The following is a 24,218-nucleotide window of genomic DNA, read 5'->3' on the forward strand; positions in this document are numbered from 1 at the left end:
ATGGAAGCTGAATCCGGGACTCTACCAGGTTAAAGATTCAAAACCAAAGCTCAGTCAACTTGCCCTCAGTTCTTCTTGTGCTTCTAAGCACGAGTCAGATAATGAGCAGGAGGCTGGGAAATGGTGATTGCACGTTTCAACCTATACTTGACTCTATACAACACACAGTTTGTTTCAATTTCTACTTAGAAGCATTTGGACTCAAGAGGCACTTTCTAGATATTAGAAATATTTTTTTAAATAGAATTCCCTATGGCCTTCAGCCATATTATTGAGTGTTGGGGTTTTGAAGTGTTAAGTTTAAGTGTTAAGCCTGATTTTGAAGAGTATTTTAACAAGATAATTTTATGCCTTCTTTCTTTCTGCGTCTGCACCTTTGTTGGTCACCTACCTGATGGATCTTTCTCTTTGAAACACTGTGGCCTCCCTGTCACGAGTAAGAAGATAGCATACTATATAATTACCGCTGTCTCTGAAACCTCGGTTTTTATATTCCTCTCTATGTGACTTTTCTATGGCACAACAACCATCTATTACAGTGTGTAAGTCTCACGCACAGGGACAGACAGGCCTTCAGCATGCTAATGAGATCGGGGCATGCTCTCCAGCACACAAGCCCTGTTCACTGAGTCTCGGAGGCTTTTTCAGATAGGACATGTTTCAGACAGTTTTATCTGCACAAGTTCCACAAATCATACACTCAGGCAAATTATCAGCAATCGAGAGAGTCCACAGTTCCCAGCTGGAACTCCTCTGGAAAACAGACCCCAGCATTAACAGGAGGTTTTCTGAAAAGGTTCCCTGTGGCACCTCTGCGCAAGGATGTTAAGCCAAACTGCTGCTGATATGGAAACCGGCTGTTTGAACTATAACTCAGTTAGATATGGTAATAGAGGAAGGCCATGATAGCGTGATGCAGGAAGTGACTAAACATTTAATGCTTATTACGAGGCAGTATTCCTGGCCTCAGGAAGGTGATGTGGGTGGTATTGTGTGGGTGAGTGCAGTAAAGCAGGTCAGGGAGACTTTGAAGGGACCGAGCCCTCGTCTCTCCTTCTTGAGTCTCAGACATGATAAATATTAACTTGTTCAAGATCTGGCTTCATGGGCAATCGTTGTCAGGATGCGTGAAACATTTTGCAGCACCTTTAGAAAACAGTACTTTCGAACAACAATATGAACTAACCAGTGCCCACCCTGGAGCTCGTGTCTCTAGCTGCATATGAATCAGAAGATGGCCTAGTCGGCCATCAGTGGAAAGAGAGGCCCATTGGTCGTGCAAACTTTATATGCCTCAGTACAGGGGAACGCCAGGGCCAAGAAGTGGGAGTGGGTGGGTGGGGGAGTGGGTGGGGGAGCATGTGGGGGACTTTTGGGATAGCATTGGAAATGTAAATGAAATAAATACCCAATAGGAAAAAAAGAGAGAAAACAGTACTTTCAATATCTCAGAGCTGTTTATTACCCCACTTCCTAAACAGCCATGAGAACTCATTAGGCTTGGGATAATCTTCATAAAGCTGATGGAATTTGGACCTGAAATGACGCAAAAGGACGCATGCATAGACTTTTTTTTTTCAAGTTTAGGGTTCTCATAGATAAGTGATGTTGCTCCAGGTTCTCACCTTTTATGACAATCTGTCTGTCTGTCTGTCTATATATCAGCATGGTGCTGGGGACTGAACCTAAGCCGTTGCATGTGCTAAACAAGCACTCTAATACTGATTTACATCCCATGGCTTTAATATTTTATTTATTTGTGTGTGTCTGTGTGTGTCTATACACGTGTGTTGCTCATGGACTACCCGATCCCCTGGAGCTAGAATTACAGGTTGTAACTAGAGATCAAATAATTCTCCTGTAAGAACAGTATGCTCTCTTAAACCTCTGAGCCAATCTCCCCAGCCCCATTTTTACATGAAAAAAAGTTAATCCCAATAGTACTTTGTGTAATTTTAGAGAAAAAGTTTCTTAGAAGCCAAAAAAATAAAGAGGATAAAATCTATTCAGGTTGGGGCTAGAGAGATGGTTCAGCGGTTAAGAGTACAGACTGCTCTCAATGAGGATAGAGCAAGTTCAATTGCCAACACATGTGTATGGTAGCTAACAACCATCTGGAACTCCAGGTCCAGGGGGATCCCTTGCCTCTGGCCTCTTGGGAAACCTGTACTTGTTCGTATAAACCCAAACACACAGACCACACACACATGTGCTCCTGTGCACCCTAACAAGCACATACATATAATTAAAAATAATAACTATTTCCTTTAATCTATTTTGGCTACAATACAATCTTTTTCAAAATCTCTCTGTGCTACTAGCTGTAATCCCCTTTTTATAATACTGGAAACATATGCTTTAGGTGACCTGGGAGCTAAGAACGGGCTCTGAGTTTTGAAAGGATCATGGACAACCCACAGAGCTCATTTGAGGGCAGTTAAGTCTAAAATATAGGCTGATCCTTTGCAGTGAATGCATACTTACCCTGGGAGTGTGTCCCTTCAGAGAAGGCACTGTGTGTTTGCCCTGTCAGATGTTGCAAAGGTGAGTAAAACTATCCCTGCCCGTCAAGACTGGAAAGGCCAACAGACCACTGAGCAAGAAGTGGAGGAAGATGGTGTTAGATAAGGTTCCAAAGGAAGAGAGCCAGGTGGGTAGGGTACTAGGAGTGGCTTCCTAGGGAGGTATTCTTAAGATGAACGTTGAAGATAAGAGATTTTGAAGGATTAGGTAGTGAAGGGTGGAGAGATGTCAGAGACCTAGAATGAAGAGTCCATATGAGTCCCTGTAATAGCTACACTTCACTGGAAGGTAGGAAAGAGGGGAGCAAGTTCTAGGAAGAGGCTGTGCTAGGCAGTTTCAGCTAGTAGGGGCAGGAAGAACAATGGTTCTCATCTTCCCTTGGTGTTTGACATGACCATTGTCTCAGGAAGTGACAAGGATGTGTTCTAATCACTAAAACAAAACAAAACAAAACAAAAAACAAAACTAACCTCCTCTTTTGCAGGCTGAACCTACAAAAGATGGTAGCTCTCCGCTATAAATCTATGAGCAATGTTAATCTGTGCAGTCACCATTAACAAATAGAGCACAAGTCTCAATCTATTCCTTGGAAGTCTTGAAAGTACTCTTTAACAGCCGTACAAACAGAAGTAAGCCACCCAGCCTGGGGAGGGTGCCAGGATGGCAGAATTCCACTTCTGAATTTGTCCTTGGCTCAGTAAGTGGTTGACCTTCATTCAGCTCCAGCTGCTCACTGGCTCAGTTTTCTCTGCTATGAAATGGGGACCGCATCCGTTGCCTAGTGTCTGTCCACAGACACTTCTCAGCATGTTCCGTTCACTGAAAGGAGAAACTTCCAGTTTTCTCAATTGTGTTTTTACTGGGGGAAATGAGATTATCAGAATTAAAATCAGAATGTAAGAGCTTTGCGAATCAAATGACTATCTTTTACATGCATTTATTATTATCGTATGTGGGGATGTGCACACGTGCCCTGGTGCCCTGGTGGAGACCTGAGGACCTTTGGGACTTCTACTGGTTGGGTAGTCCCAGAGATTAAACTCGGGTTGCTAGACTGGTAAAAGAAATGCCATTACCTGCTGGGTCATTTGGCCAGCCCTTACGTGATTGCTGATACCTGACACAAGGTTTGAAGACTGCTGAAAATATTCAGAATCTACCAGCTGATGACCCCTCTTCCCTGTCTCTTGCTCACTCCTCTCTTTCCTTTTCAAACACTTTAGTTCTCCTTTCTCATTCTCCTGAGTGCTAGGGTTATAAATCAGCTGCCAGTAGTTTCTAAATTAAAGTTAGGATACTTATTGTTGATGTTGTTGTTATTACTGTCCTGGACCGTGAGATCACGTGTCCATTCCTCCAAAGCTCCACCTAATCCATCCAGTTTTGTGTGTCACTCAGTGCCAAGAGTGCAGAGGGAAGAATCCTGTTCTGTCCTGTTCTGTGACCAGGTCTACACCCCAGAAGGTGGGCTCCACAGTCAGGATTTGCCATCACTGTATACAGCTGAAGGAGACACTAAACTCTCTAATGAAAGCAGCAAACAGGGCTGGAGACGTGGCTCACTGGGTAGAGTGCCTGCCTAGAGTATTTGAAGCCCTGGGTGGGATCATCAGCATAAAGTCAAGTGTGGTGGTGGTGTCTGGAAGTAAAGACAGGAGGAGCAGAACTTCAAGGTCACCCTGGGATGGATGGATGGATGGATGGATGGATGGATGGATGGATGGATAGATAGATCTCAAGTTGGTGGCCTGGGCTACATGAGAGTCAAACAAACAATCAAAAAAGGGAGGGAAGAAAAAGCTTGATACACAGTCCCATTGTATCCGGGGCACAGGCTGGAATTCTTAGACAGGCTAAACTCTAAAAGGCTTGGGTGGTAAGAGACTTCTTTTATGCAAATGTTTCTTTGCTGAGAACTACTTAGTAAATTTCTTATTTATTTTTATTTTATACGCAGGGCTGTTTTCCCTGGATGTATGTATATGTATCATATTGCATGCCTGGTGTCTGCAGAGGCCAGAAGAGGGTATCAGATCCTCTAGAACTGGAGTTACAGAGGGTTGTAAATTCGATTTCCTAGAATCCAAGTGTGGTAGCCTGTGCTCATAATGCCGATGCTAGGGAAGTAGGGATGGGTGGTTTCCTGGGACTCACTGGCTAGCTGGACTAATGTAAGAGGTGAGCCTCCAGCCAATGAGAGACCCCATCCACCTACCCCTCTCAACAAAACAAAAGCAAAGTGAGGCTTGTCCAGATGGCTGGGAGGGTAACATTGCTTGCAACAGGGCTTGATGACCTGAGTTCAGTCTGCAGGAACTCTGTGGTGGAAGGTCAAGTTATCTTCTGATTCCCACACATATAGTCACCACACCCATAGTCACACCCAGCCATACACCACACACACACACACACACACACATATACACATACACATACACACACACACACACATACACACACACACACATACACACACACATACACATGCACACACACACATACACACACATACACATACACACATACACACACATATACACATACCACACACATACACACCACACACACACACACATACACACACACACATACACACCACACACACATACACACACACAACACACACATACACACACACACCATACACACACCACACACACTAATTTTTTTTAAGGCTGGTGGCACCTGAGGAGTGATACTTGAGGTTGACTTCTGGCATATATATGAACATGAGATAACATACGTATGTTCACACACGCCTATGCATATCATTCCTATGGGCTATATGTTTGTGTCCTGTCACTTGAAGAATCATCTATTGATAGCCCAGCCTTCAATGTGGTGGTGGTGGTGGTGGTGGTGATAATGATGATAGGACTGGGTCATAAATGAGGTGGAATTTCCATGCATAGGACCAGTGTCCTAGTAAAAGCTGATGGAGTAGGTCTGTCACTTCTGTGCTGTGAGGACACAGCAAAATGACCATTGTCTCTGAACCAGAGAAGTGAACTTTCCTGGAGGCAGAATCTTATAGCACATTGTTTTCCAACTCCCTAGCCTCCCACACTGAGAGGAAAGAAATGTCTTTTCCTAGGTCTCCTGCTATATGCTACTTTGTTATGATGGCCCAAATGGGCTGAGAGCATCATCCTATAGAAATGGGTTAACACTTTTATACTGTTCAACAGATTGAAAGAGAGCAAAATTTCAGTTGCTGATAAGAAGAATCTAAAAATGTCTTTAAACCAGGGCTTGATGATGAATCTTCAAGTAATGGTAATATGAAAAAGCCCTGAGACCACATGAAACATAGAAGAATCTGTGTAAAACTGGTGGCATGTAGGGCTGAGGAGATGGCTCAGTGGTTCAGACCACTCTTCCAAAAGACCGGGGTCTCATTCTTAGCACACACATGGCAGCTTACAACCATCTGTGACTCCAGTCTCAGCAGATCTGATGCCTTCTTCTAGCATCTCTTGGCCAGGCACGCATGTGGTGTATAGACACACATGCAGACAAAACACCCCTATACATGAAAACAATCATAAAAGAGGAAGAGAACATCAAGCATTTTAAAAATATCTGATAAAATGTTGCCCTTCAATGATGCAAAAGCATGCATACACGATGTTGCAAGTTTAGAGTTTAGTATGTATAAACACAGGATTTCACATATGTATAAATGTGGAGTCTCATGCATGAATAAATGCAGGGGATCACCCATATCATATAGAGAAAGAACTAGGAAAGATGGTAGGTTTGGACACCATGTAGCATCTCATTTTCATTTGACCCTGTTATATAACATGAAAATAGCCATAATCAGTGCATAGACAAGCATCCTAATAAAATTTTATTCTCAAAATGAATGTTGAGTTAGATTTGAAGCATTTTTTTCTTGTTTACAAGTAGCAAAAAGTTCCAGGACCTGGTCAATCCTGCAGCACCAAGGCTTCATTCAAGATCTGAATTCTTTCCCCCTGCTCTGCCCTGTGTACTCTGTGGCTTTGGTTTTGAGCCCTCTAGGATGAGATGTCCACAGCCCTCCACACAACCCACCTTTACAAACAGAGTCCAAAGGCCACAAGAGTCCCTTGTATTTCCTTTTTAGGAACAAGGAAATTTTCCTTAGCAGTCTCTTAACAAACTTATTTTACTTCCTAAAAATGGGAGCGATATGGTAAATGTGCCTGGGTATCTTCAGCATAGCAACCGAATATTAAAAATAAACAAATAATACAATATAATATACATAATATATATAATATGGTCCACGTTAATATCCCATTTCTGTACAGCAAGTTACCATGCAAATCATATCACAGATTTAGTGGGTGAGCAGTCCAGGTAAGTCTTGGGGTCTTCTACTTGGGAGCTCACAAGGCTATAATTGAGGTGCCAAAGCCCTTATTCGTTTGTGGAACTCAGGATTCCCTTCCAGACTCATGTGATTGTTGGCAGAATTCAGGTTCCTGTAGCCAGAGGGCAGAAGCCTTTGGGGTATTTGTTTGTTTGGTTTGTTTCTGGCTAGCTGTCATCTTGGGACACTTTACAGCTCCTGAGAGTCCTTAGATTCTGTGTCTTCCTTTGGCCTAATAAGACACCTCACTTCTTCAAGGCCAGCAGGAAAATAACTCTCTCTGAAGATTTTCTATGATGTAACCTGCTCAAGGGAACAAGAGCCCAATTATATTCACAGGTCCTGTCCATAATGAAGAGGACACTTTGGACCCCCTGGAGACCTGGCACGACATGGTTTAAGCCAGGGGTTGGCAAACACCCTGTGTGGAGGAACAAATAGTCCCACTTGTAGGTTCTCTTCTGCTCTCTGTACTCACATAAAGCAACCATACACCATGTGTAAGCAACTGAATTTGGCTCTGTTTAAATCAGACTTCAGTGAACACGGAGGCCATCTTGGGTTGCTGTATACCTGGTACAGATCTCACCCAGAAAAGTCACTGGAGAGATAGCTCAGCACTTAACAGAATTTGCTCATTCGGAGGTCCAGACTTTGGTTCTCAGCATACAACAGCCTATAACGTCAGCTCCAGGAAGTCTGATGGCCTCTTCTGGACTGTACCTGCCCACGTGTCCATACCCACACACAGACACATAAAATAATACTGCAAAATGTAATCATGTTTTCAGAAGAAATATATTGTATTTGGCACTTCTTCCCTTTGCCAGGAGTTCATTTCTTTCTCAAGATTTCTTTGTCTGGTTGTGCTTGTTTTCCATATTAATGTTAAAACATGTGCAGTTTTGGTTTGTTTGACACAGGGTCTTTTATAGCCCAGGCTGTGAACTAGTTCGCTGTGTATTGATGACTTTGAACTCTTGGTCCACCAGTCTTGCCTCCTGTGTGCTGGGATTGCAGCATAAATTGCCTCAATGAGTTTGACTTTATATAATTTCTTAAAGATTAATTATTAAATTGAAAGTTGTTGTACTTAGAGATTAGTTTGGGAAGAACTGACATCATCACAATTGATTCTTTTTGTCTAAAACCACAAAAATCCTCCATCTGTCCAAGTGGCCCTCAGGAGCATTTGGAATCTTTCTCATAGATCTTACTTCTTCAGTTTGTTTCTAAGAATACAGATTATTGTTTTTAATATAAATAGATCTTTCTACTTCTAACCTGTTTATTTCAAGGATGCTTAAAAGTCAAAAGACATTTTTCTCATCTCAAGAAATAAAATATTTTAAATATTGTTATTTATTTGATTTGTGTTTGTTTGTTTGTTTGTTTATACAAGATATTACCATGTAGTCCTGGCTGGACTAGAATTGGCTGTGTAGACCAGGCTGACATCAAACGCAGCGCTATCTGCCTCTCCCTCCCTCGTGCTGGGATTAAAAGTGGGCCTGGCCATTTTCTGACAAATAAAATCTTTTAAACTACAATTAAGAAACTTGTCATTTACTTCCGACCAAAACATTTTGAGGGTATGTGCTGGAGAGCGGGTGAGCCCTTTATAAAATTCTTCTAAGTAAAGCTACATTATGAAAAAATAAAATAATGTTGAAAAATGATTTCTCAGCTGACATTTGGATTTTAGAATATAAAGTGTTTTCTTACCCTTGCTGTTCTTTTTGGGAGATTGAACCCAGGGCTCTGTGTGTGTTTGACAGATGTTCGCCTGCTGCCTAGCCCACTATTGCTCTGTTTTAGCAGGGTATGCATGCAGCCATTTTTCCCTAATTGGGCATGCATATACATTCTTCTCCTTAGTCACGTATGATATAGCTGCTTTCATCTAGACAAGTATGCATGTAGCTTACCTCCTCCTAGTCAGCCATGCATGCTTCTCTGGCCCTCCATTGTTTGCTTGCTCTCTCTCTCTCAAGGCTGGCGGCTCAACTCTCCCGACTCTTTTTCCACCTTGAATCTCCAGAAAGGAACCAGAACTCTCAGCTCAAGCAGAAGAGTGAGCCAGTGTCGTCACCCACTCCTACCTGCCAGTTCTCCCTGACAAGCTTCGGAAAGCAGTGGGGGAACCTTTCCAGCATCCTCTGTGAGATGGGGAAGGGTGGCCCTTTCTATAAGAGTCCTAGGCATGTAACTCCCCAAGGATGCCAGGTATAAGGATGAATAGTGTGGGTAGAGGAGCCTAGAACTGGAACTGCACTTGGGCAGTGGAAATTTCCTTCAGTGAGTGAACTCAGAATGGGCCAGAAGAGGGATATTGGTGGTTACTGAACTCGGGTTCACAGTCTATACTCCAAAAAGCCAGGTTCAGCCACTCATCCTCAAGAAAACGATTATAATAGTCAAATTAATAGTACAAGGCAGAACAATTTAATGTGGCCACACTAGGAAGAGGGACAAAGGGACCCAATGAACCCCACCCCCACCCTGAGTTCATCTTTTGGTTCTGAAGAGAGATGAAATAAACATCCACAGACATGCACACCTAAGCAGTCCAAGGGGAGGGGAGGCCTCACCTGCCATTGACCCATCACTGGGAGGACTTGAGTCTCATCCTCCAAGGTAGCCTGCCAAGTTAGAAGTGTGTCAGTCTTCCTGAAGGCAAGTTCTTCTTCTGGCTTCTGCTGTACTTTAGTTTTCTCTCTAAACATGCAGTTCCTGGGGGAAACTTCTGTTTCTCTGGTCCACTATTTCAATATGATAGTCAGCTGAGGGACTCATGTAACTCTAGAATTTCTTCCTGTCTGACACACTGGCTCAGGGCTGGCTTGTCACTTTTCCTTTTAACCAGAGAAGGAATTAGAAGCCACGGGTCCTTCTGCTAACCACTCCAGCCCTTATTATGGCTTAAATCTCATAGTCAAAGGCAAATGATAGAGTACATATCTGAAACCAAATGTCTGCCTTTGTATGTGGGAGATGTTGGATGTCTGGGGTTGGTGTGCAAGCACATGTGGGCTTGTACATACAGCAGTCAGAGGTTAACCTCAGGTGTCACCAGATAGCTTGTTTCTATGAGACAGAGTCTCTCACTGGACCCTGGCCTCATCAAGTAGGTAGACTGACTGGTTCCCGAGATCTGTCTGTCTCAGATTCCCCATTGCTGGAATTATAAGTGTCTGTCACCATAAACAGCTTTTTATGTGAACATTAGGGTTAAACTCAGAGATTCATGCTTATGATGCAATGGGCTTGTGCAAGCCTGTTCCTGGCTGAGCTATCCCCCTAACCCTCAAGGGTCTGACTTTGATGATCATGTCATATATTGTTACACTGAGGCCTTATGAAGTTCTATGGCTGCGATACAGCTCAGTGCTAGAGTGTGTGAAGCTCTGAGTCCACTCATCTACACAGGATGAAAAGGAAGAAAGGAAGGAAGGGAGGGAGAGAGGAAAAAAGGAAAAAAGGAAGGAAGGAGGCAGGCAGTGAAATATTTGAAGTAAGAATTAATAGGTTAAAATCAATTTGTATATTAAATACTTCTTCCTAGAATCTTAAATGTTGTTATATTAATTCTTTTACAAAGTAACTTTGCTTCTGTTGATGAGGACTTATGTGTGGGATGGTGTTGTTGACTTACAGGCATGAAGACCTTCTCCTTTGAGTCACAGGCTCACATAGACCTTGAAATATAGACAGTCACCTGGAATGTTTATTCTGTAATGATTTGAAACTTGTTTCCATTGCAGTAACTCTGTCCTCACAGTTTAGGTCATTATTGCAGAGAAATCAGTGTGTGTGTGTGTGTGTGTACATGCATGTGTTTGTGTATGCATATGATTTCCTTGTGGGTGTAAATGTTATCTTCTCTGTGATTTCTGTGCCCTAACCATATTGCTAGGCAACATTAAGCAACATACATCCCACACTTTCCTAATTTTGTCTGATGTTTCACAAATGGACGTTGGCTTTTATCTGCAGGCAGAACGACACCAGAGGCTCTTAAATTTTGGCTTTTGAGATAATCAGGTGTCCACTCAAACCAAAGCTAAATGGCCATAAGTAGCAGACATGGGCAAAATGGGGTAAGCATGAGAGAAGTACAAGTATTTGGTTTTTTGTTTTGTTTTGTTTTGTTTTAATTTTTAATATTTTTTATTTATTACATATTTTCCTCAATTACATTTCCAATGCTATCCCAAAAGTCCCCCATAGCGCCCCCCCACTTCCCTACCCACCCATTCCCATTCTTTTGGCCCTGGCATTCCCCTATATTGGGGCATATAAAGTTTGCAAGTCCAATGGGCCTCTCTTTCCATTGATGGCCGACTAGGCCATCTTTCGATACATATGCAGCTAGAGACAAGAGCTCTGGGGTACTGGTTAGTTCATCATGCTGTTCCAACTATAGGGTTGCAGATCCCTTCAGCTCCTTGGGTACTTTCTCTAGCTTCTCCATTGGGAGCCCCGTGATACATCCAATAGCTGACTGTGAGCATCCATCTCTGTGTTTGCTAGGCCACGGCATAGTCTCACAAGAGACAGCTATATTTGGGTCCTTTCAGCAAAATCTTGCTAGTGTATGCAATGGTGTCAGCGTTTGGAAGCTGATTATGGGATGGATCCCTGGATATGGCAGTCTCTAGATGGTCCATCCTTTCATCACAGCTCCAAACTTTGTCTCTGTAACTCCTTCCATGGGTGTTTTGTTCACAAATCTAAGAAGGGGCCTGCCTTTAAGAAGGCGGGCTAGCCTCTTATAACACAAGAAGGAACCACATAGGATGGAGAGAACTCTACTGGAGGCTCTTTTGCAGACTGGTTACCTCCAAGGTATGAGATGTTTCCATGCATAGGTGGCTGAGGAGAAAATTGTGCATTGGCTGGGCCATTCATCAGTGGTCTCTAAGCAAGCTGGAAATTATACGCCCCCTCAGCTATGATGGGGAATACTTGTCTTTCTGGCCCCATCTGGAACAATTTGATCAATTCAAAGATAATGCCCAGGTTTGGCAACTGCTAGATTAGATTCCCAAGGTCAAATCCAACCTTAACACAGATTTCCAATCTTATATGTCCCAACCATATGAGAGAGGTTGTTGCAGGTATGGATTTCTGGGAATCATTTCAAGTTTAGAAAATCAGGCCAAGCCGGGCGTGGTGGCGCACGCCTTTAATCCCAGCACTCGGGAGGCAGAGGCAGGCGGATTTCTGAGTTCGAGGCCAGCCTGGTCTACAAAGTGAGTGCCAGGACAGCCAGGGCTATACAGAGAAACCCTGTCTCGAAAAACCAAAAAAAAAAAAAAAAAAAAAAAAAAAAAAAAAAAAAAAAAAAAAAGAAAATCAGGCCAAAGTAAAAATTTTTGTTTAATTTTTAAGTTTTTTGACTATATACACTTAACATGCTGGAAGTTTTATAAGGTCTAAAATATTGTGTTATAAAGGATCTAGGATCTCTCTCCAACTTCATCTTCCTGATACTTCAATTTCTTCAATTTACTTTCTGGGGTAACTAGCATTACTGTTCTTCATCTACTCATCCAGAATATATAAGAATGAATACACACACACACACACATACACACATTATCTCATGGATAAACTGTATGGTTACATCTTATAATCTGTAAGTAAGATATTATTGTGGAAACAGATCTCACACCTCCCGATGCCCATCATAACCTCTTTCTGACAACTCCCTAAACACAGAAGGTGGGCAGATTAGAAAGCAAGCCAGCTGGAGACAAGGGATTCATTCCTCAAATGCTATTAAATCCTCAAAGGTAACCTGAAAACTTTGTCCTCTGTTTTGATAGGAGATGTACACCCGAATTTTGTCTGGCAAGTTATACATATACAGCCTCACCAAGATCATACAACATATGCTCCCCACAAGCAATTACTCTCCCAATCCTGGGAAGACGCCAGCCTACTTTCTTGAGGTTACCTGTAAAGCCAGAATGGAAGGAGTTTTATTCAATAGCATTAAGGAGCAATTGGCCAACAATTACAAATAAAAACAAATACATAAGAGGCTAGCCCACCTAAGCAATAGGCTACCATGGAAATCATGAGAGAGTTGGGCTGGAGGAAGGACTCAGCCACTGATCCCCTTGCTCTGTAAGTGTGAGGATCTAAACTGGGTCCTCAGTAGTCACATAGTAAGCTCGGTGTGGTAGCACGGGCCTGAAATTGTGGCACGAGGGGAGAATGAAGAGACAGATGTATTCCTGGAGCCCATTGGTTGGTCTTACAAGCCAATCAGTGAGCTCCAGGTACCCTGAATGCAATGATTCATGGAACCTCCAACTCTGGGCTGTAAGAGATACTGCGGCTTCAGTCGTGCTCTTTCTCTCTCTTGCCTATGAGGACCCTGGAAGGGACCAAATCTTCTGTAGCAGTCAGGACTTAGGGGCTTCTTAAGTGTATCATCTCAAAAGGGCATCCTTCAGCTTCAGGTCACTCTCCTTTTGTCTATTTTATTTTATTCTATTTATTTTATGTGCCTTGGACTTTGCCTGTATGTGTGTCTGTATGAGGGTGTCAGAGTCCCTGGAACTGGAACCACAGACAGCTGTGAGCTGCTATGTGGGTATTGGGAACTAAACCCCAGTCTTCTGGAAGATCATGCAGTGCTCTCAGCTGCTGAGCTCTCTCTCTAGCCCTTTATCTATTTCTTTTAAACCGGGGTGTCTTACATCTCAGACAGGCCTCAAACTGACTGTACATCTTAGTGTGACCTTGAACTTCTGATCCTCCTGACTCTACCTCCTAAATACTGGGACTGTAGGGTTTGCCAGGAGACTCAACCCAGGCCTTTGTGTATCCTAGGTAAATACTCTACTAACTGAGGTGTATCCCCAGCCCCTCAGTCCAGCCCTCTGAGGACAGCAGCCCCAGAGAGGCCCTGACAGAGAAAAGTACTTGCTAAACTCCTTCCAATTCAATCAGACGCTGCACGTTATAATAAATGCCTCTGTGCTGAATTTATTCTTTTAAACCGCTAGTGTTGTTTGTTTGTTTGCTGAGGGAGAGATGAGATAGTGCCCCATTACATGGAGAGGTTTTAAAAAAATTATATTACATAATCTTCTTTACTTACAACTATACTTACCAGTAGCTTCACTCCCATCTCCTGGATAAATTGTACAGTTATGTCTTCTATCTGTAAGTAAGGTACTGAGCTACCTTGGTTTACCCCAGGTAAGCATCAGTTCAGAGTACACGTGAGGCTTGTCCACCTTGTTTCCTTTGGAATGCTAAGGCTGGGAAGAGCAGATGGGGAAAACTCTGATGATCTTTTGAGTAGGGATGTGGATTATTTGTCTCCTGTAGAAACAGATCTCATACCTCCGGGTGCTCATCAGAACCTCTTCTGACAATTTCCTAAACACAGAGGGCACGTAGATTAGAAAGTAGATCAGCGGGAGACAGGGGTCCATTCCTCAAAAGTGATTAAATCCTCAACCCGATCCTGAGAGCTTTGTCATCTGTTTTGTTAGGAGATGTCTGGCAAATTGTACATATGCAACATCACCAATATAAAATGCACACAATTGTCCTCCATACACACACACACACACACACACACACACACACACACACACACACACTACAGGCAAATGGTAAAGTGCTCACTTCCATGCACCAGGCCCCGGGGGGGGGGGAGTGTGGAGGGTTACACAATAAGTCTGTTTATTCAGACTCTCCCACCTTTCTGTGAGTTTCTTATGTCTCTTTCAGAAATAGGATTTCATTACTTTGCAAATGACTCAGATGATTGTTTTCAACAATGGATCTTTATTGGCATGTATTGATTATTCAGAATAATGGATTTCATAGTGTTATTTTACGTATGCATATCGTTGTGTGGCTTTGTTTAGTTGATATTTACTGGTTTTGAGGCAGGATTTCATGTTTTCCAGACTGGCTTCAGACTTGCTTTGTAACCAACGATGATCTTAGACTTCTGACTCACCTGTCTCTCCCTCCCAAGTGCTGAGATCACAAATATGGACCACTAGAGCTATATATGGTGTTCAGGATTAAATCCATGACTTCATACATTCAGGACAAGCATCCTACCAAGTGATCTACATCCCTAGCCTTCAGATGATTCTTCTTATTATTATTTTTTTTTGCAGAGTGCCCTGGCTGACCTGGCACTCACTATGTACATCAGGCAAGCCTTGAACTTACAGAGATCTGCCCTCCTCTGCATCTAAGTTCTAGGATTAAAGACATGTGCTACCATGCCCAGCCAAATGATTAGAGCCCTTCACTTGCTTTATACAAGTTGCATGAAATGCCTCAGCCAGATTGTATCCCTGACACCTTATATTTAGCCATTGTCTATAAGGGAGCTTGCAGTCATTAGAAGGAGGAGCCACTTTTAGCCTAAGCCCTGTGATTCTGGCATGCATTGCATTGCCCCTCCCTAGCATAGAAAGCAAGAAAATTCTGGAAAGAACAGAGTTTTATCACTGAGGTACAACAAACCAAATCAAAACAAAGAAAAAGATATGGAGGTAAGCATTGAGTGGGAATGGAGAGAAAGGTGTTCTTGGCAGGGAGAAGAATATAAATATGGCACTCCCAAGTTTAGATCCAGCACGCTACTCTCCGACACACAGCATCCCCAAAGTAGAGCAACCAAAGAGCCTAGGGAGAAACAGAGGAAGCAAATGTACTGGCTGCGATTAAGAACAGCTAAAGCTGAAGCTCCAAGCTAGAGCATCTGGCTAGCAGAAGGAGGATGGGGCACCACCATGCACCCCAACTCAGAACACAAAATATATAGGAAAAAATAATATCTGAAAGTTAGATACTAACCTTGACCTGTTATACTTAGTGGGGAGGAATGGACATTGCTATTTAAAGAATGAGTCAGAAAGGCTACACGTGGAAGGAGAGAGAGAGAGAACAAGAGCGAGAGTAAGACAGAGAGAGAGAATTTTAAGACATTCTTAAACCTGGACTGGCCTGAATTAGGTGGCGGGACACATAGGTCAGTGGTAAAGCCTTGCCTAGCATATGCAAGGCCTGCATTCCATCCCCCAAGGACAAGCAACTGGAAACATCTCACAGCTCAAAAGGTGGCTTCCGTCAGACTGAAAGGAGACTCACCCAGCTTCTCCCATGTTTCTAGCATGGGTTGCTCATCACCCATTGACTACAATAGGGAACAAGGGTGAGAAGACTTGAAGAGGCTGAAAGAACCCAGGAGGCTGGGAGAAAGAGTCATTGGCTGTTTTGAACTGAGAAGCAACACGGTTGAAACGGAAGTGCAGCTTCCCGGTGAGAAATAGGGGCCAGGTGGTAGTAGATGAGGGCAAGACAAGTTTCTCTTACCCCTCCTCTTCTTCCTCCTCTTCCTCTTCCTCCCCCTCTTCCTCCCCTTCCTCCCCTCCTCTTCTCTGAGACAAGGTCTCACCCTGTAGCCTTGACTGGCCTGGAACTCACAAAGATCCATTAGTCCCAAATGCCGGGGGATTAAGGCCATTGCTCCCCACCCACACCCACACCTGCCTGTTCAGCCCGGTTCCTTTGGCCCTTTTTTTGCCTTGCCTACACAGCTTTCTGCTGCCCAGAGAGTCTCCTGTTCTCTCTTTAAGCAAGCTATTTATCAATACTCTTCAAGCATCCTCCACTTGTTCGAGTGGCAGGGCTGGGACCTGGAGAAACGTGTTCAGAGCTACTGTGCTTGAAGAATCTTCTCGAATGGTTATAAACAGTCTCATGTTCAAAACTTGCTCTAATATATTTTCTTTTCTTTTTTTTTAATTTGCTCCACATGACGGTCACACCTCTTGAGCAGCCCACAGTACCATGGATATGTTTGTATCTAGGTAAGTCCACAGCTGCTGTTCTCTACAGGTTTTTTTTTTTTTTTAAGAGTTTTGATTGGAACATATAGAATTTAAGCACATTCGCTGTTTGAAAGTACCTTTGTTTTGTGCCTTGAGCAACTAGCCAGAGTCATTTTAAAATCATGGTGGTGACTAAGAAAGTAAGATCTATGCAGAAAAATCTGAAGAATTTTATCCATTCTTAGTTCTTGTTAACAGGCTCATTGTGCGCCGTGTGGATGGCTTGGGTCTAGGACAGATTTCTCTCTGAACTTGACAGCATGGGTATATGAGTGCAAGTTGGCCTTTCGTTTTCCCTGGCAGCCGGTGCCCGTCCATTTATATGGTATGTTCACAGGAGAGCTGACAAGTGTTGAGAGGTTTTATTTGATATGCAATTTTTTTTCCTTTTAAGATGAAAAAAAAAATCCGTAAAAATAGGTACTTGTTAGCTAGTTTTCCTAGTTAGTCTTGTGATCATAACCAAATGTTTCATTAAAGAGTTTCACCCAAGCAGATTAATGTGCTGAATGGTTGTGCCATGTTTAATATTCATGGTGAAGGTGTACACAGGGGGAGTTTTTAATGATGCAAATGTAAAGCCACGTTATTTTTCCTGTATGACTTGCAAAAGCCATTCCTTCTAAAACAGGGCTATTTATGCTAATTTGCAATAGTTACTGAATTGCAGGCAGCTCTGTGAATTTACTTTTCTTGGCAGTTCTAGAATATCCTGCCATAACACATACTGAAAAATTGTTTGACGGGTTATGAAAATCTGGATGCACTGCAGGTCGGTCTTGTGCAAACCATGAAATGGTGACTCCATTAGGAGCACAAAGCCTGTTATCTGATCAGGGAAAGGAAGCAGTAAAACAGGGGGAAATCCAGGGTTCTGAATGGAAGACAGGCTCTGTATGCGTACAGAGGCTCACTGGGAAGGTTCATTACTTGCTATGTAACTTGGTTCGTGGTACCCAGCCCTTACTTGGTATTATTGATCTTTTTGAAGATGCTGAGCTGCACTGTCCATGAAACTCACCTGGGAGGCTAGTAACACACACCTTTCTCTAGAAGGCATTCATTATTGTTTTGAGACAAGGTCTCTTGTAGCTTTAACTAGCTTCAAACTCACTATGTATTCACCCTCCCCGCCCCCATGAACTTGAACTCATCAGTTTCCTGCCTCCACCTCCGATGGGCTGGGATACAGGTATTTGGAATCATAGCCAGCTTGGTGACTTAACTGACTTTTTTTTTCCTGTTTGGAAGAATAGGATTAAAAAAAAAAAACCTTTATTGTCTTTATCATATATTACACAAAGAAAATCTTTAGTTGCACCATAAAATTAAATGCTTTTAAAAAATAAAAATAAGGAAACTGGTCTAGACCAGCAGACTTCTGGGTCCTGACTCAACTGTTTGTTAAAGCAAGTAAAACTTTACTCCAAATATTTCTAAACAAGACATTTTATTTGAAATTGTGATAAATCAGGACAGGTATCTTGGAGGAAAGGACCTTGGTTTATAACTTCAACTACAAAATATTTAATCTTCCGTCTAATTTAAATGATTCAAAGAGTTTCAAAACAGTTGTAACATTTAGAACATTAATAAAATATAAAAATTTAAGAGAAATAAACAATTAGGCCATGAGCAAGATAGGTAACCCTTTATAAATAAACTTGTCAATACCGTAAGATATATGAAATATCACATAGCAATGTCTCAACAGGAGTTTTTAAAGCGAGGGAAGTGGTTGTCAGAATTACAGGTGCAGAATACGTTTTGAGAATTTTGCTATTATTTTTAATTGATCCTCTAGAGTTGTTTTTCTCAAATGATAATTAATTATTGGCTCTGTCACTATTGAGCTAATGATGTGTGATTGCTTTTTTAATGATTGATGACCTCAGTGGATAATATGATTCCACACTGTTAGCTGTGTCTAACCTACTCCTTAGAGACAGTTCCTAACCTGGGTGGGCAAGTGTGATTCTATGCAAAGACATTGGGGAAAAAAACAGAGGTCGTCCATTTGTTTATCAAGTAGATGTTGAGAATGTCTATGCAAAGCACTTACACTTTCTTGGGGCCTAGGGAACACTGTAGTGAATGAGAGAAAGGGTTCCTATCTTTGACGAAGAGCAAGAAGACAAACATGAAGGTGACTGAATGATAAACTACTTAACTATGTGAAGTGCTTTGAAAGATACCTACAGCCTGGGTTGGACATATATGATGATGTATAGTTTTAAAGAGATTGTGTGTTTTTTTTTCTTAGAGATAGGATTTCTCTGTGTAGCCCTGGCTGTCCTGGAACTCACTCTGTAGACTAGGCTGGCCTTAAACTCACAGAGCTCTGCCTCTGCCTACCAAGTACTGGGATTAAAGATGTCCCCACCATGCTTGGCTAAAAGGATTTCTCTTTTGAGACAGGATCTTAGGTACTGCTGACTAGTCACAAACTTGATTGTAGCTCAAGATGAGCTTGAGCTTTTAATCTCCCACTCTCAGCTTTTACCCCAGTGCTGGGATTGTCACTGTTCATCATTTATCTTAGATTTATTGAGATTGTTTTTACTTCAACTACTATTTATTATTATTATTATTATTATAAAGACCGGGTCTCACCATATAATCCTGGCTGGCTCGAACTCTCTACATACCCCAGGCTAGCCTCCAACTCACAGAGGTCTGCCTGGCTCTGCCTCCAGTACTGGGATCAAAGGCATGTGCTACCATGCCCAGCCAAGGAAATGATTTTATAACTCTAAGATAGAAGCAGTATTTTTATATTCCACTTCCGAAAGAAGAAAAATAGATAAGAAATACAGATGGTCAATTAACTTGTTCATCTAACTTCATTCAGATCATAAAGAATGCAAACGAACATAAAAACTGTAACAGACTTATATGCTTTATATGCTAAGAAGTGCATCAAAATTTATTAAAAATTTCCAGTGGTAAAATTGGATACTTGATCAAGGAATGTTCTCATCTGTTTCTTTTTTTTATTTTAAATTTATTTTTGATAATCATCTTTTAATCTCTGACATGTTCATACAGTATAAATATATATTGTATATATGTATATACATATATATGTATAATATACATATGATATAAGCATAAACAATATGTCCCTATCAGATCTAACTCTAATACCCATCAGTCACCCCAGTTCCTCTTCTCCTCTTTATATCTTATCTTATCTTTCCTTTCCTTTCCTTTCCTTTCCTTTCCTTTCCTTTCCTTTCCTTTCCTTTCCTTTCCTTTCCTTTCCTTTCCTTTCCCCTTTCCTCTCTCTCTCTCTCTCTCTCTTTCTTTCTTTCTTCCACTCAATTTAATTAGCACTGTCTTTTGGAATGCTGACGGATATTGTTTGCTTGATCTTGTCCAGGTAACCATTGCCACAGTGAGTTCATGAGTGCAGTAGCTATGTCATGTCCTGAAGACAGTACTTCACAGCGCTCTTCCCCATCCTCCATTCTTACATACATTTTGCCTCTCTTCTACAATATTCCTTGAGCTTTGGGTGGGGATGTGTACTGATATAGATGTCCCATTTAGGGCTGAGTACTTACTGGCCACTAATTTTTTTTTTCATTGGTCAGCCATTACTCTTTACATTAACTGCTGCCCACTGCAGAGAAATGCTTCTCTGGACAAGGTTGAATAGTGTTGATCTACAAGATGAGCATATGTATTTAAAAAGCAATTTGAAGACATTTCCACTTAACAAAACGACAGCGGTAGGTTCCTTTGTACCTACGATGTTCCTAACGATGGGTCTTTAACCAGGTTTACAGTACCCGGTAGGAATTCCCTACTGTGGAATATACCTTACAATGCAAATGCGATTGGTGGCATCCATAATTGTTGTGCCACCATTGCGTCAGTGGGCACATCTTGCCTGACACGTTATAGTATAGCATGCATATATATGCACGCTATAGTATAGCATGCATAGTTCACCACCAGGTAATACAATTGATTAGTTTTCTTTTCAATGGACTGACTAGCACCTTCCTACACTATGACAGCTAGCTAGCAGAGAGAAAGTTTTCAGGTTAGTTCTGGGTTGATTTCTTTATGTCCTGCAAGAAAAGTATGTGGTGTCTTCAGCAATAGTGTCTGATCATCTAGTTTCATTATATGAGAGATCTAACATCTGTTCCAAGGACAGATGTTAGGTCGTTCCTGTTAATCATCTCAGTAGTTACTAACTTTGTGACAGTCATTTTGCTGTGTATTCATAGAGGTAGAACTTCCAGCTGAAGAAATAACCAAGCCAAAATTCCCTCCATGAAGACTTCTACAATAGAATCTTTTTTCATTTTTGTATGTACACTAGGCACATGCACTTACATGTTTGCATGCGTGTGGGCACACATGTGTGGGTGCATGTGGAGACTAAAGGCTACCCAGAGGAGCCATCCTGCATTGTTCTTTCATCTTAGTCATTGAAGTGGGGTCTTTAAACCCAGCCAGAGCCCTCAGATAGGCTATTCTCACCAGCCATCTGCTTCTGGAAATTCCCCCTGCTTCAACCTCTGGAGTCTGGAATTGCAGGTGGCTCACTCTGCCAACCTGGCATTTACTTGACTCATGAGGACCTGAGTTCTGGTTTTCATGCTTGCACATCTTAACCACCGAACCAGCTCTCTAGCCTTGGGTGACATAATCTATATTTCCAACAGGAGTACGTGCACACGAGTATTTTCAGTGATACCAAGCTTTCAGATTCCTTTTGCAAATTGTTGAAGAAAACCAGGGCCTCGCTTTTTCATTGTTTTCATTGTTTTTCTCTTCTGTTAGCCATTTTTTCCAATTTAAAAAGTTTTTTTTTAAATACAAGGGAGGTAACTTTTTGCTTGCTAATAACAAGTTGCAAAACAATTCATATCTCACTGTTGGACTTTCCACTTGCTTTCGGTGACTTTTGCCAGAGGGAGATTATTCTCTCTCTGTCTCTGTCTCTGTCTCTGTCTCTGTCTCTGTCTCTGTCTCTCTCTCTCTCTCTCTCTCTCTCTCTCTCTCTCTCTCTCTGTTCTGGCTCTCCTGGAACTCACTTCATAGAACAGGCTGGCCTTAAACTTACAGAAAGCCTTCTGCCTCTGCCTCCTAAGCTCTGGGACTAACAGTGTGTGCCACCACTGCCCAGCTGAGGGGGATTTTTCTTACATAGTTGAATTTAACAAAACGTTCTTGACTCAAGATTGGAAAACAAAAAAATATCATATTGCATTTCATTATGGGGGTATGCAGTTTTTCTTCTTGACTACAGTATAGATAGTTTTTAATATCTACCTTAACTTTTGTTTAGCTGTTTTGAATTTTAAAATGCTGTTTGTGTGTGCACACTGGGTGCACACTGTGTGGAAGGTAGAGAACACATGGGAGTCGGTTCTGTCTTTCCACTTTGTGGATCTGGAGACTGAACTCAGGTCATCAGGCTTGGTAACAAGCTCCTGTACCCTCTGAACCGTCTTGCCAGCCTGTGTTTGAAGATTGTCTTGGTTTATGAAAGGTCTAATCCCTGCCCTAATCACTCGTCTACACTGATCTGTATTGCAGCCTTCCTCCTTTTCCTCCCCACTGTCCCCCTAGCCCATCCACGGTCCCTCCTTATTGCCATCTCAGTCTGTATTTTCCTTTTCCCCACTCTGCCTTGCAGGAGGGTCTTGGTATCTAGTCCCTTTTAAGTAGTCTTCCTGCTTCAGCCTCCTCAGTGCTAGGACTGCAGGATGCTCTGCCACACCCAGCTATGGGGGGATTTGTTTGTTGTTTTGTTTTGTTTTTCTCTCATATCTCTTTGGATCAATGTCTGAACTTCATTTTCCTTTTCTATTTCTTAACATATATATTTTTACACATCTCAATTCTTTTTTTTCTCTTTTGGTTTTTTGAGACAGGGTTTCTCTGTGTAACCTGAACGCACCCTGTAGAGCAGGCTGGCCTTAAACTGAGAAATCTGCCTGCCTCTGCCTCCCAAGTGCTGGGATTAAAGGCATGTGCCACCATTGCCCAGCTTACACATCTCAATTCTTAAAAATGTTCCCATGTGGCATCTGTCTTTAGGCTCCTCTGAGGTGACTACAGGGTTTAACTTTTTATTTTATGGCTGATTTTTTTCCCCCACTGTTAACAAAGTTTGTTCTAGTTGCTTCCTTGGGCAACATGTTTAGAAGCTTATAATGAATGAAAAATGTGTTTGCAATTATGTGAAAATATTATTCACATCAGAGCTAACTCTGCAGAAGCTGAAACCTCGTGAAAAAGACACATCTATTTCAAATGAAATTCTTCCAAGAGAAGAGTCCCTAGAGTCAGACCAGAATACACGCTTACACGCTCGCACAGAGAGAGAGAGAGAGAGAGAGACAGAGACAGAGACAGAGACAGAGAGACAGAGAGAGAGAGAGACAGAGAGAGAGAGAGACAGAGACAGAGAGACAGAGACAGAGAGAGAGACAGAGAGAGAGAGACAGAGAGAGAGAGAGACAGAGAGAGGGAGGAGAGAGAGAGGGAGGAGAGAGAGAGGGAGGAGAGAGAGAGGGAGGAGAGACAGAGACAGAGAGATAGACACAGACAGACAGACAGATAACCCATACACACATGAAATGTGTTATATATTTTGAAATGAAAGATCTGGGCAATGAAATGATAGAAGAAAGTATTTTAGATCCACCTTGAAATCTGCAGTGTGATTTACTGGCAAGCTGATTTTCATTAATTGATTATTCTCTGTGTATGTGTGCTCACGCATGTGGAGGTCAGAGATCAATGTTGGCTGTCCTTCAGGTGCTATCCACCTTGCTTTTTTGAAAGAGAGCCTCTACTTGGCCTAGAACTAGCTGATTAGGCTAGGTGGTCCGGCCAGTGAGCCTCAAGAATCCATTAGCCTCCACCATCTTACCTCTGAGATTCAAAGTTCCAATCCATTGTACCTAAGTTTTCAAATGTGTGTTCTGGGGATTGAACTTGGGTCCTCATACTTGTATAGCAGGAACTGAGCTATGTCCCCATCCCTGAGACTGATATTAAATTGTACTAATTGGACAAGAAGATGTGCATCTATCCCAGCACTTGGGAGACTCAGAAAGGAGGAACTTGAGTTTTAAGACAAGCCTAGGCTACATAGTAAAACCTTGTCTCAAAAAGCTAGAAATATCACATTTACTGTAAGGTGGTTCTGTCCCTGACAAAGAGTTTTAATAGGAAACAGCAGCAGTTGGTTTCATAATACCGGGAACTGCAAGATTATAATGACAATGGGATAATCACATGCAACGTTTGTGTGTCAAAAAGGGGAGGGGCAGAGAGAGGTCTGCTTCATTTCCCTACCTCACTGATTATCCCTGGTTTAGCTTAACCTGGAAGCTTATACAATTAAGAATCCGAGATCCAATAGTCTATAGACTATTGAATCCTGCACCGGGCTTATAGACTTATTTGTGCTCTTGGAC

The sequence above is a fragment of the Mus caroli genome, unplaced genomic scaffold (genome assembly GCF_978045245.1).
Source record: "Mus caroli unplaced genomic scaffold, Mus_caroli_1 scaffold_7, whole genome shotgun sequence".
Taxonomy (NCBI): domain Eukaryota; kingdom Metazoa; phylum Chordata; class Mammalia; order Rodentia; family Muridae; genus Mus; species Mus caroli.